This window comes from Hyalella azteca, unplaced genomic scaffold (assembly GCF_000764305.2).
Source record: "Hyalella azteca isolate HAZT.00-mixed unplaced genomic scaffold, Hazt_2.0.2 contig6947, whole genome shotgun sequence".
Classification (NCBI taxonomy): Eukaryota; Metazoa; Arthropoda; class Malacostraca; order Amphipoda; family Hyalellidae; genus Hyalella; species Hyalella azteca.
In genome coordinates, this window is record NW_025937086.1 from 47,168 (window position 1) to 59,842 (window position 12,675).

General features: G+C 35.9%; 1 protein-coding gene across 1 annotated transcript in view; it reads left to right on the plus strand.

Moving 5' to 3' along the window:
* Positions 1–6,953: 6,953 nt before the first annotated feature.
* Positions 6,954–12,675, plus strand: part of LOC108671632 — a gene marked incomplete in the record, with an annotated part of 151,304 nt that continues 145,582 nt past the window's right edge. The window contains 1 exon segment of the mRNA XM_047881070.1: positions 6,954–7,144.

Below are 12,675 nucleotides of genomic sequence, written 5' to 3' on the forward strand. Positions count from 1 at the left end.
TTTCACGATAATAATTAATTTCATCACAATAATTAATTTCACGATAATAATTAATTTCATCACAATAATTAATTTCACGATAATAATTAATTTCACCATAGTAATTAATGTCACGATAATAACTAATTTCACAATTGTAATTAATCTCATGATAATAATTAATTTCACGATAATAACTAATTTCAGAATTGTAATTAATTTCACGATAATTATTAATTTCACTATAGTTACGGTAAGTTGTGAATAATTTCTGTTCATTTCATGCTCAGTTCATTGCGTTTCATGAATGTTGTTTTTCTTATGCTTTTCAATTTTTATGTTTATAGTTTCTGCTTGTGCGCAGATTTGTTACATGGTATTTAAGATTTTTGTTTTCTAAATTGTTAAGCTGTGAGAACAATCTATTTCATCTTTCAATCATTTAATAAACTATTTAACCATAATGTGCTTTTTAACTCTAAATAAAAGTGGCATTTTAAATGAGCTGGCAATTCTCCAAAATAAATTGTGCTCAAATGAATAAATTTTTTATGATTTTCAATCCACACAATAAAGAAGCCGGACAAGCTAAGGCTTGAGCAAAGTTGACTTTTATTAGAATAAAGAAGTCACATAATGAAAAAAGTCCCATAATCTGTCAATTTTGAGTAATTTAAAAACAAAATGAGTCCAAAATTCTAAATTGTTAATTTGTTAGGCAGTTATCCGTCTGTTAGCCACGTTAGGTCACCCAACTACAGCGACGAAATTATATCTAACACTCAATATACGTATGTTCATTGTATTTTATGTATATACATAAGTTTATAGACCAAATTTTCAAAAATATTATACCTCTTTATATACAGGGTGTACCAGAATTAACTGACCCTTTTAATTTGTTAATAAATAAAAAATTAAGAACGTTATGAAGTTGAAACTTGTTTTATTTAAAAGAAGAACATTTTTATGGTAATATTGTATCATAGTTACGTCATTATCCTGTATAGCTTGCTAAATTTGTGTTTAATTATCAAGCCTTAAATTTTCATCATGATTCGCTACAGCAAAGAAGAAAGAACAACAATTATCGCTACAGTCAATAACGATGTCAATAACAGAAGTTCAACGTGATTACAGGATCCATTTCAAAACAAGGATCGTTCAGAAAACACAATTAAATCTCTTTATCGAAAATTTGCGGATATCAAAAATTTGCACTCTCGCCAGAAACACTAATGAAGGTTATGAAAGCAACGAAGAGAAGAGCCCTATTTTGTCAAAACAATTGTGGTGGGCATTTAAAAGATATTATATTTAAAAACTAAGATACAATATTACCATAAAAATGTTCTTCTTTTAAATAAAACAAGTTTCAACTTCAAAACGTTCTTGGTTTTTTATTTATTAACAAATTAAAAGGGTCAGTTAATTCTGGTACACCCTGTATATTCCTCTCTTTTACTGATCTTTCTTTATTCTCGCCAATGCATACTCAGACTCAGAGACATGATTAAGGTTTAGTTTAAATGTAATGCACTCTTTGCGCCGGTATGGGTCATCCTGAACCAGTTTAGCTCGGAAAATGGGCGTATCTGTGCTACGTGGAGAAAATGTGTCACTATAATTGAAGATTTTCGGATGGCTGTTATACTACAAACGGCATTAATTTTTGCAGGGTTTAGCGGAGAAAATATGGACTATATGACCAATCAATTTTTCAGTAGTTACGTAAACAAAATAATAATTTTTTCTCCAGTTGCAATTGCTCAACCATTCTTAATAAAGTAAATAATAATAACGTGACCTGAGAGCCATAATGCGAATTAAAATTTAAAAAGACACCCATTTAATTTTAATTAATCAAAAAATACAGCGTTATCAAGATAATAAATGTCTTAACCCATTAACGCCGAACGGGAACATTTGTGCCCAGCTAATAAAAATAGCTGTAAAAGTAAAGACATTGCATTTCGCTATTTTCTGTTAATAAGGTGTGTTCTTTGAAGGTTCAGAGCACGTACGGAACATGTTTTGTTTCTCTGTCACCATGCATTCATGCGCAGTAGCCGGCTGACCTTGACCGAAAGAGAGGTGTATGAAACATGGCTCCACCACGCCTGAGAAAAACGTATGTACCTCAATTACTGAAAACATTTTACTACATCCAATGATTGGAATTTGTAGCTGGATAATGCACCAATTGTATATAAATCACAAATGATCAATAATGTGGATAACATTGAATGCATATAGTAAAATGTAAATTTTGGGAACAAATGTGCCCGTTAGGATATAAAATAAAGATTTCGCCCTACACGAAAGTTGAGGCACTTTTTCTTATATGATGTGCGTAGATTTATTTTAATTGCTTTCCCGTTGTGTCATACAATATTATAATGAGAAGTTAACAGATGTTTGCTACTCTGTAGCTCCTAAATATATGTTTAGAAAACTATTCATGATAATATTGGCCCGTTTATATGTAAATTCAGATATGCCTTATAATAAATTGCCAGTAACTAAAAATCATTGTAACGAGTTATGGGTTATATTGCAAGAAGTGACTTGAGTGATATTTTCAACATTGAAATAATCTTATTAGATGTTTCTTTCTTCAGGCTGACCCTGGACGAGGTGTGACAAATACTTCAGGAAGAATCTGATGATGATAGTGATTTTGAAATAAATGTTGCAATCGAGCCTCCCATTGAAGAAGCAGCTGCTGGTACTGACTGCGACTCTGATGCCTCCGACAGTGAAGTTATATGCAATCCCAATCATTTACCATGAAGAAACTTACTTTCCGAAGTACTTACTGACAAAAGAGATCAACAAACGTCGTCTCCTGATTGTCAGCAGAGGAAGAAGAAACTCAGAAAATAGAAGGTGGTTTGGCATAGAGACGAAACAAAAGTTATTGATAGTGTTGGAGATTATGAAAAGCAAACAAAGGAACAAGTAGTGAATGAGAGTATTTTGAAATGCATCGGACATTTATCGGAGAGTATCGGAGCATAAATGCTCAAGTGGAAAATGCTTGGCGTCAGCGCAGACGAATACATGCTGACATGAGCTTAATAGACATTTCTGGGAACTTAGTTTTAGCTACATTGAAGGCCTATGGAACCACCAGAAAGGCAACAGGTCATAAATGCAGTACTGGTAGTGCAGAAGAAAGTGTGCGGTACAACGAAAAAGGCCATGGGACTGCAAGAAGAGAGCATACACCCAGCAGATGCAAGCAGTGTCAGGGCAGAACACCTCACATATGCAAGATGTGCAAGGTTCCCTTGCATCCTGACTGCATGAAAAAATAACACACTAAGCCATAGATACTCTACTAGTTAACTTTTGAGAAATAAAAAGGAGTCTGTATGCATAGAGCTAACAAAGGACTATATTTATAGGTTTATTTCAATTTCTTCTGAAATCATGATTTTATAGCCGAATGGGCACATATGTTCCCAAGCTGTATTTTTCATATTTTCAAATAAATTTCCGTTTTGAGCGTTTCAGTTGTTTATTGACATCATAAAGAGTCATTTGGCATGAACAATTCTGAAAAATTCTCGTTACATAATTCTCGGCATTAATGGGTATTAATGGGGCAGGGAGAAATCGTGAGTAGCAATTATGAATGTACAATTTGTTTGGTAGTTCCGAGCAGTACATCTCGTGTGCAAGGCTGTGCAGGTTTAAAAACAAATTTCATTACATTTCGTCCGAACTTCGACGTCAGCACATCAGAGGTAGCCCCATGGAGTAGGGTAACATGGGGCAGCGAGCCCACTGCGGGTCACGGGCCCATAGCGGGTTTCTCGCTAAGTATGGCAGATATTGGTCCGTGTTCTCTACCGCCGGTCGACAGTTTCACTGTGATGAAGTGTACGGATTTACGTTTTGCTAAGTGTTTGCGTTATTAAGTTCTTTGCGAATAACTGTTTTAGTCCAGATAAAAATTTTTCTGCCGCTAAATAAAGTTTTTTTCCATTACTATAGATGAAGATTTTGAAATTACTTTGAATTATTTTTTCAAAGTAATATTTATAGGGATAATTTTGAGACCAAGTTTAGACTATTAGCTTTTAAAATAAAATGTTGACACAACATAAATTGAAATGATACCTAGTGGGGGCAACGGGCCCACGCGTGTCACGGGGCAAAGCGCCCATGGTGAAGTCTTGTATTATACATCATTAGATTTGTCTCAATGACATTTTCAAACTATGACTAGCTTTTTGAATTACAAATTACACTTCGTATTGCATGATTTTTTTATTTGCCGCCTCAAGGCAGCAGGTTTAGTTTCTAGTTATGCGTATTTATGACCACTTTTCGAGTTATTGACTCTTGCCTTGCCAAAAGTTGATGTCAGTCAACACCAATGAGCCAAAATTTGATGAGAGTTTTTATGGTGTTGGCTGAAATCACGATTAGGTACAAAATCTCTGCACATAATATCTGGATTATGGACGAAACTGGAACGAAGTTTTTTTCTGATCAACTAAATATATTTTTTCTAGTCAAGGATACATTTTTTCATGTCAAGGACGAATTTTTTATCGCAACGATATCTTTTTCAAATCAAGGATATATAATGTTATGTCAATGAAATATTTTTCTTCACGTCAGTGATAGATTTTTTAAGCCAAGAGTATATTTTTTTCAAGTTATGGTCCTTATGGATATGATTTTTGAGTTGTTAATAAATGAATGTCATTTTTATTGCATTTTTCTTATTTTTAACTGTAAAGTGTTGTTTTATCATTTTTAAACGAAAAATATGCAATTGTGGTAAAGGGACCAAGGGTGGGCGCCTTGCCCCAAGCCCATGGGCCCATTGCCCCAGGGGTGAGGCAATGGGCCCATTTTGACACTTTTTACAAAATAGTGTTTTATAAAAAATTGAATAACTCTATAGGCGTCTAATTCACATCATACATTCCTCATTAGTTGCACCTTTAAACAAAACAAAGAACCACCTCGTATCAATTAAAACTTCATCAAAAATTTAGTTTAAAAAAAGTGGGGGGCGCGCTGCCCCACGTTGCCCTAATTCTGACACCTCGACATATCAGGAGCACTGGCACATAAAGTCGAAAAAATGTTTAATTAAAATTATTTCGTCGTTACAACGTTCAACGAGACTTAATATGCCTTGTGGGATTGTCCTTAGCGTGCTAATTCTCTATATTTAAATACTTATAAATATATATTTATATATAAAATTAGTATAGGTTGGCAGAATTTCTTCTTTCAAACAGGTGTCATTGAAGACCAGAGAATTTGTTTTATTCGCAATTTTCTTATTAGTTTTTTCGATATATCGAACAATATTTTTAGTTTGAACTGGCAAATCGAAAATCAAAATTTTTCGAATCGAAAATTTTCGATTTGCCACTTCAAACTGAAAATATTGTCCGATATATCGAAAAAACTAATAAGAAAATTGGGAATAAAACAAATTCTCTGGTCTTCAATGAAACCTGTTTGAAATATATATAAAATTCTATAAAATATTTTTGCGTGGCTCACGGACACAATACACCGCTGACTTTCAGGAGAGTCGGGTCATCATGGCGGCTGTTTTGCATGAAGGAAAAACACTAATGTGCAACTAATGAAAATTCAGTGGGTTTTCACAATAGGTCCGGCGCTTTCAAGTGTAATTAATGATAATGAATTATATCATTAGATGTTGCTTCGGCTTAGATATAATTATACGCGTGACCTTGTATTTGTATCACCATGTTTCTTAAATCTGAAGATAACCAAAAATTTTGAATTTAGCCGAGAAAATGCAAAGTAAATTTATAATATTTCCAGCAAAAAAAATTGCGTTTAAAAATCTCTTTTTTGAACGCAAAAACTGAATCAGTTAAAAAAAGTTTTTTTCAGGTCGTAATATTGATTAAACTTACATTCTTTATATTTATTATTGATGATGGAACAGGTCTAGGAAACTTTTTCAATAAAGATGTTGGTAGTGATTTAATTAACGTACTCTTCGCTTTTAATAATTACTCCACATGCGAGGTGAATCATGAATAAAGCGAGTCAACGCGACTCATTTATAAACATTTTTAGTTGGGCAAGCATTGTACCAAATAAATCACCTACACTCGATCATTTGCCTGAGCATGGAAAGTTACGATCAAGGTTCTAAGAAAATTTTGGAGAAGAAACAAACGCTCTAACAAAAATTCTACTTAACTTTGCTGCATGAAGAAATTTTTTAATTTTTATTGAAAAATATTCGCAAGTTAGTCATGTAGTTTTCTGTGAACAAACGTTAAATAAACGAAGATTCGTGAAAATTTAACTCTCTTCGAAGAAAGTTTGTTACTTTGTTACATGATTATAACTTTTTCGAAGAAAGTTTGGCCATCTGTGATATTCAGAGGTAAGATTCTGTCATCGTCGTTTTCTATACAAACGAGCATTGAGATATTCATAGGCAGATCAAGGAACTCGATTGGAAAATATTGCATTTTCCATGCAGCTGTTAGAAAAAATCTCCTTATGGATTATTTGAAAAATAAAGGAATGCATTCTGATTTCAAAAATGAAATAAATAAAAGTAATAAAATTACACACCCAACAATTAAGTAGCTATCACACACATTAGGGGAGAAACGAGGCAACAACTGTTCAGCTATACCCGTTAATCAATATGATTAAAAAAAATATTTTTTCTAGTACTAAATATAATGATTAAATAGGCCTCCTATGCAGGCCTCTAATTCCACAAAACAGGAAAATAAATCGTCTATGCATATTATTAGGAAACAGTCAAAATCCCACAATCCTGTAAGACGCGTGTCAGCGCCTAATGCAATCCCATGCCCGGTGCTTGTGATGTTCTCGCTATAGTAACATAAACATGGCCCTGAACAACGCAAGGATATTGAGGCAAGTCCATTCCTTCAGGCAAGGCAACATTTCTTCTTCAGTGTAGCGGCAGAGGTCGCGGTGTGCAGTGTGTTGTGCGGTCGTCCGTGCTCTGTTGGTCAGGTTCTGTGATACCCACCGGAGAACCCGACCTCAGTTGTTTACTTTCTGAAGTGGCAAAGAGTTCATGGTTTTAGATATACTTTTGAAATTGCTTATAGTAATTATGATATCGGCAAATTTTTCGCCTAAGGATCGAAGGAAAGTAACCGTAAGTATGAATGATCTAATTAAAATGTATATATGTCTTTCATTTCTATAATCAAACGGAATATGAGTTTCTGTTATTGATTTCATATTTTTTAACTTGAACAATGCGACTCGTGGCTCTGACATCGTACTATAATTCCAGTTTCGTGCATAGAACGTGTGTTTTTTCTAAACCCCTTTTAGGTGAGGTTAAAGGGTACGTTGTCAAATGCATTCTTCGTCACTATAAAGCTTTATTTTACTTTAAATTTTCCATGACTATTCCTGATATTCTTGGCACATAAATAAATTTGGAGGCCGTCTAATCCGCCATTCTTCGTCGCATTCAATACTTATTCAAAAAATTTCAAAATTTATCAAGGACGAGTAGGATTTACATCAGAGTTCGAATACCCGTTAAAAGTTTCAATGATTTCAATTTAGTGACATCAGATGTGCCTTACAGATTCGAAGTCTCGGTGGATCGTCAATCTTTGTACAGAAGATTTCTCAAAATATTTCGTGGGTAGTAAATTGCAAGTAAAGTAAAGAAGATCGGAAAAACAATTATATATTACTTATTACCACTTCCATAATGTCTAATTAATTTTTTAATTTTGGCTCTAAAATGCATTCTTCAGTAATGCCAACAAGAAACAAGGCTTTCAACATTTTGTGGCACAAAGAGGCTAACAATAAATCGTGAGGTTCTTTGAAGTCTGTAGGCATCAATTCATTACCATGTCGGAATGTTTTATTTTCGTCAAGTTAATAGAATTGCTAGTAATTAAACAGCGTTACGTGGGTAGGATGTCTGTTTTGTTAGGATAACGATTGGACACTTGACACCTAATGTTCGTAAAATATTAGCCTGTATGAAAATAATCTTCATTCAAAATAGGTTATTTTAACTTGTAATTTATATAAAAATTCTTTGAGAAGTAAATGTTTACTTTAACGCACGAGTTTCACGTTCGGAATTAGTGATAGTCTTCTATCACTATAAACGCAAACTATTTTCAGCACTTGACGCCCCGATGAGCCCGCTTATTACGTGCGCTGTTAAAAGAGAATTTACGGTCAGAATATCCATTAATTCGCCCTGAAACTCATGTACAACAACTGTTGTCTGTCATAAACTACCAATTGGGCATTGCAAAGTAGCTACACTCAGAAAAATGCATGCGTTGTATTGTCTTGATAGTGACACGCATTCTGCATGTGTAGCACTGATACGCCCTTTTGCTGGGCAAACCTGGTCAAAACGACCAACATAATGGCGAGAAGTGCATCATTATTTGTACAAAGTCTCACTTATTTTTCTGAATGAGGATGCCAATGACCAGATTAACGCAGGTAATGCGGACCAAAATACCCAGGGTGCGGTAATTGTGATGTTTGTATGCCTCCCGCTGAGTAATTCGGTAACGCCCTTGCTTCAGTCAGTGCAGAAATCTTGCCCTTTTTGGTATCGAGCACAACGCGCGTCAATCACATTCGATATTCGCAAATTCGCAGAAAAGCTCAACACGCGTTAATCGCAATCAATTTTCGCGAATTCGAAGGAATATTTTTGCTTTTTGATTATATTTGTTCTTCATTATCTTCTATTGCCTTTTTGGAATCGAGCACAAAATGCGTCATTCACATTCGATCTTAGCTTTTTTCAGTATCTTCATTCATCATTATATCCTAATTTGTTCAAGGATTACTGTTAACAAATCTGTTGAAGCAATTTATGTGCATTTGAGCGAGAAATGAACAAATTATTTACAATGAAAGCTTGAGCGAAAAGATTGTAAATAAATTTCTACGTCATCGTAAGAGATAGCGAGCAATATATTATATAAATATTTGAATAAAATATATACAAAATAAATAACAAATAACTTAGTTTTTACGTTAAATTGTGTATTAGTAACATAATAATTATATCATTTCTATTAAAAAAGCCAGAGCAAATTGTTCTTTATCATTATAAGCCAGCACAAATTATTCATTATCATTAAAAGCCAGCACAAATTATTCATCAAATTTTTACGGCATAACCGCAGACTTGGCATCTGCTTTCAGTTTTATGTTGCTTTAAAAAACTTATTGCACGAGAACGAGGATTCCCAATGCAAACTGACAATCAATTGAAGCCTGCATTTTTTATTATATTTTTCCGTGGCTCAAATTGCTCGAATGTGGTCGATCAAATTCAGTACCTACGGCAGATCAGTCTTATCTAACCTGAGAATCTCGTTTCAGCGCTCCAATCGATCATCTCCATTATTAATTTTTTAATAGATTACCGCCAAAGAACCTTGTCCATCGAGATTTAATTTTGTTAAAATCTTGACATTTTAACTGGGTTTACAATATGGCGAAGAGTCGGTTGATGCTGATGCATCTAGGATTATGGACATTTAGTAAGTGACGTAATTTTTTCTACCAGCCAATTAGGCTCGAATATCATTGAAAACTGTTAAAGTGTTCATATAAGAACAGAGATAATAAAAAAAGCAAAAATATTCCTTTTAATTCGCGAATATCGGATGAGATTAACGCGTGTTTAGCTTTACTGCGAATTCGCGACTAACGGTAAATCTTACTACGAGGAATTTAGAAATGAATATCATAAAGCCTTATAACATATCCCTGGAAAACGGACTATGATTTTATCCTTACGGTAACTACCAGGCCTTTAAGCGCTAGTAGTAATAGCCTTACCTACGGTTGATGTATCTATAGACGAGTGATTACTAAAGTTCTTTAACGGTAACTATCGTTTCCAGGAATTTATGTACCGTAACAATAGCATTATCGATCGGTATTGTTTCCGCATACTATGGATTAACCTTTTGTCTATTTACGGCAACATTCGTTACTAGCCCTCTAGACACGAGTATAATTGACGCCTGTTTATGTATCCATAGACAAAGAGTAAGGCAGGTTCGCAGCAGAGTTCAACTCGCCGTAGCCTCAAGACTAAAGGCCAGATAAGATGTGAATAATTTTAGCACGCCCTTAGCCGTGAGTTAGAGCTGCTCATCAACTAACGATGCTTTCGCTCTTCCCTAGAAACATTCTAGGTTCTGAAACAAAATATGCCTGCGCGCGGCCTTGTCAAGAGCCAGGCTTTGCAGGGAAAATGTGCGGCTATCACATTAGTCACTAGTCAGGCTTTGCATTGAATAGTTTGAGGCTATCAGACTAGTCACTAGTCAGACTTCGAGAGAATAGTTTAGGAAAGAAGGACGTTAGTCAGCATGGCAGTTTAGTTAAAACGTTAGTTTAGAAACTTGCCGTGTGTCAGTCCCTTCACTAGTCAGACTTCACGTTTAGAAACTTGCTGCGTGTCTGTCCCTTCACTAGTCACACTTCACGTTTCTTAACTTGCCCGTTCCCCTACACTGGTCAGATTTCACGTTTAGAAACTTGCCGAGTGTCAGTCCTTCTACGAGACAAACTAAGTCGCACGCTACGGAGGTTTCAAGCCGCCCTCGCTCGACAGGCTTTACTTAGCGGCTTGACGAATGCGCGCCTCCTGCAATAGCGCCATGTTGGGCCCCACGAGAGAACGGCTCCAAACGCACTTGCATGGGCCCGCGGAAGAACGGCTTCAAACGCTCCTGAGCCTGACGAGAGACCGGCTGCAGGCGCGTACAGAAACTAAGTTGTAATTTCTGCATGAACTTTGCTGGCAGTTTCCCCATACGAGTCAGAAGTCAAACTCACTATGACTATGCTTTTCTCAACAGTAGTGACCAGTATCAGAGTGAAAGGAGTTGAACTAAGACATATAATTTTGATAGGTTTATAATTTGCGGGTTAAAATTTCATCGATCGAAGTCTTGGCCAAAATTCAGTAGAAATATTTTTAAGTCCTGTATGAAACCTCAGCTCATAATTATTGCTACGCAATTCAATCTCACGTGTTTTGCATGCAGGGTCCCGAAATGGCTAGGCCATGCCCGCGCATGCGTCTCACGGACTAACCTAACTTTCCCGTTCTGCAAGTTCGGTTATGGGGCGACTTTGGACGGCCAGATTCAGGTTATTGCTTCAACAAGAATACGACTTGACTCAAGGAAACTTCACTGAGTCGAAAAGAAAAATTTTAGCTCACAGCCAAACTTTCCTCTTTGGTCAGACGGCAACGATGAAATGATAAAATTTGTATCGCTAGTTTCCTCTCGTGCGATTTGCGCTGACTGCGCAGTGACGTCAACGAGTGATATGTGTGCTATTAATAAATCATCGGGGATTATTAGGTTCCGAATTATTTTGCTCCAGTTGAGGTCCATGCAAAAACTTCGTAAAGATAAGCAAGCAACTGTAGCAAAAACAGAATGATGAAATCCTGGAGAACGAGATCCTAGAGACAAAGTCCCTAATGTAGGAAATACAAATTTTTATCCAATGAGATGAATATAACGTGTTACGCTGAAGAAACCGCTCGCACATCGTAGAAAGTTACCACTTTGCGCAACTGACATTTTATTTCTTTTGCACATCAATATTTAGCATTTTCGTTTTGAGTAACTCATCATTTATTTGAGTACATTTGACATTTTAATACGCCTTCAAATATTTTTCGCGTGAGTACCTTTGTGATACTCCCGCCCAACCGATTGACCGTATCCCTCCAGGCAACTGACGTTGATACAACGTTGATTATGAGTCCATTTCGTTGAAACAACGTTCAATCAACGTTATTTCAACGTAACTTCAACGTCTGATAACTCTTGGGATGGTTGTATTGAGCAAACTTGATCAACAACCATTTTTAAAAGCTAGATTGGTGCAATCCTCGTTGTTCTCCTGATCTTAATTTTTTGACAGATTTATTAAAGTACTACTTTCATTTTTATATAGCACTGACAGGAGATTTTCGGATTTGCTTCCTGGGTCAAATATTCTCCTTTCAGGGTATTTAAAAAATTTCAAGATCCAATAGAAAAATAAAATGGATTCATGCAGAAATTTTAAACCTATATGGAAATATAAGCTCCCAATTCCGTCTGGGTAATATTTTAGTACGATGTATTATAAAATTGTTCGTACATACGAGTATAAATCGTGCTAGGTGTCAAATTTCATTGGGTGGGAGGGTGAGAGAAGAGATTTCTTCCTATTTTCCATCGGGTGGGAGAATGCGAGAAGAGGTGCCATCCTATATTTCATTGGGTGTGTGCGAGAAGAGGTGTCGTCCTATATTTCATTGGGTTTGTGCGAGAAGAGGTGTCATCCTATATTTCATTGGGTGGGGGGTGCGAGAAGAGATGTCTTCCTATTTTCCATCGGGTTGGAGAATGCGAGGAGAGGTGTTGTCTTATATTTCATTGAGTGTGGTTGCGAGAAGATGTGCCGTCTTATATATGTATTATGGGTTGGGTGGGTGCGAAAAAGTGTCGTCCAATATTTCACCGTACGAGATGATGTGCCGTCGTATATTTTATTGGGTGGGTGGGTGCGAGAAGAGCTCTGTCGGCCCAAAGGGGTCGTAAACGCCCGTCAGGGGTCCCCTCCAGACTTCCGTAAAACTCTGGAGCGTTTCATCTCCAC